This window comes from Penaeus chinensis, chromosome 18 (assembly GCF_019202785.1).
Source record: "Penaeus chinensis breed Huanghai No. 1 chromosome 18, ASM1920278v2, whole genome shotgun sequence".
Classification (NCBI taxonomy): Eukaryota; Metazoa; Arthropoda; class Malacostraca; order Decapoda; family Penaeidae; genus Penaeus; species Penaeus chinensis.
The window spans coordinates 13,807,466-13,809,965 of record NC_061836.1 but is presented as its reverse complement, the minus strand read 5'-3'; positions in this window follow the sequence as shown (position 1 = coordinate 13,809,965).

Below are 2,500 nucleotides of genomic sequence, written 5' to 3'. Positions count from 1 at the left end.
CTGGGGATATAAAACATCCATTTTCGTCCCTCCTGTTCCCGCCTCTTCATTTTCTCTTCTCTCTCGTTCCACCCCTTGTCTATCCATCAGTCGAAAGTGCATCTGCTCATCCGCCATCTCTACCCTTTCTCCATCTCAATTTCCATCAGACCTCATTAACCCTCGAAGGATTATGTCCATCTGTGTTCATCTCATGTGAAATAACTATGTCTTCACAAATTACTTCTTGTTGCTTTATGTGTACATCATTAATGTTTCGTCTTCCTTCATTCGCATATTTCTATGTCCCCTTCCTTCGTTTCACATTCCTCTTTTGAAGAAATTTAGTCAAAGACGGCAATAACAGACTAGTAAATAAATAAATAACATAATGATCCGTCCTGTAACTTGCAGTTCCATCCACCAATCTTCTTGCTGCTTTATCTCGTCCCCTCTTCATCACTTGCTTTTTATCTTGTCATCTTGTTACCAGAATATCTTTAAGCATTATTCCTCGCTCATTCCCTCTTACTTTACTCCAGGCATTCCCCGTCCTTTTATCCTCTTATTCCTTTCCCTCTCTGGCGTAAACTTGGCGTCCTCTCCCTCTCCTTCCATTCCCCTACTGCGCGGGAAGACCCCTCTCTATCTTCCCTCCTTCCTTTCCTCCTTTTCTCTCTTCCCCCTCCCCCGTCCTCACTTCCTGAACTTGCCCCCTAATTTGATTCCGTGCTGAGTCATGGTAGAGATGCGGGGCTGGAGGACATTATGTAGTTGTTAATGTGACAGTCATGCCGTGTTATGTCAACCTAATGGAATCTTTGAGCATTTCACCACAGGTAAATATCTCACGTTTATTGCCGCGATGTTTCATAAAGTAGGGTCGAGTAACGGAGGGAGTACGGGTTGCTTGGAGGCCTCATGGCGTCGTTGAGGTCTTAAGTCTTAAAGAGGTTGGGATATCGTTGGCGCTGCATCACGCATCGTTAACTCGAGCTTCGATCCTTTAAGTGCACCAGTAGCATCATTAACTCGGCCTTGGATGATGTATGTGTTCTAGACACGTTATTGACTCGCTCCCCGGTCATTTATTTTGGGCTGGCAAGATCTCGCCCCTCACAGAAGGCCTATGGAAGTAAGCATTTAAAACTCTGGAACACTTTACACTCGTGAGATGATTAATGTAGGCCTACTGCAAAACCCCATTTAACTGTACTTGGAATCTTATATTAGCATTTATAGTAGGATAGGACTTGCAAGGGCACTTGCAAGTCCTATCCTACTTAGGATTACAATTTGAATGGAGGTCAAGGTTAAACTACATTGACCTTCAGCCTGATTAATTAACTCTGTCATTACGATTCGTAATGCGGGAAAAAATACATAGAAAAGTTTTATTTTTGCGAAATGTGATATTTGTCAGAGATCCCGGAAGAAACAAGAAACAAGCATATTAATCCGACAAACTACGGTGTTCTATAAATAATGCCTATAAAAAACGAAATCAGGGTAAAAATAGGCAATCACTCGTGCAAACAGCTGAATACTACGATTTAAGGATATTTTTAATGGGTTTTTCCAAATTCAGAAAATTTGATATTCAGATGAAGGCTTTTTTCACATACGTCATTTACGACTATACAGTACACACACTATAAACGTCACGAGCACGGCTTCACTCAGACGGAGAACGTAAACAAATAGGGAAACGTATTTTGAGTATTACTTTTTTTTAATACAAATATTTAAAAGGATCTTATAGCTACAGAACACGTCGAAGCATTTTGGTCTTTTGCCGTTTCCTTAAGTCAGGGCTTGGCAAAGACTTTGACATAGGGATCGGCTGCGGAATACTGAGACTCATCTGAGGTGTCAAACAACAGGGTCATGAGCGCGGTTCTGACAAATCTTTGAAATGCATGTTGTTTCTAAGTAATATGTCATTTAATATTCAGGTAGAAGTGTATATAATTTTTTTCTATATTATTTTCATCGCTACTTTCGGATTATAAAACAAGCACTCTGCTCTGTGGAAGACCGAGCGAGTTAAATCTGCCTAAACTTGCTCGTACGGACGGGTCCATATTTGCGTACACAAAATATTGTTCTGGGCTGTCGGCAGTCAAATTTAAATATAAAATCTGAATATAGACTAATATGCTAAAAAGAAAACGTGTGAAGCTGTAACTCAAAATGCTCTGTAACACCAAAATTCAGTCATTTGGGAGGGGGGGGGGGGGAAGGTAATTGATCAGCTTTTGACAGTCACTACCACTATAAATGTATAGGAACTATGCAATATATATATATATATATATATATATATATATATATATATATATCATATCTTTATATAAGTATAATATTTTCTTTCTTACTGCCGCAAACTCTCATAAACCGTCGCATACTTTTACGGAGGGAGTAAGGAATTAATTTAGCAACAACAAACGCGCACTTAAACATGGTGGATGAATGCGTTCGAGTCCAAATAAAATATTCGTCTCTAGAATAAAAACTTAAT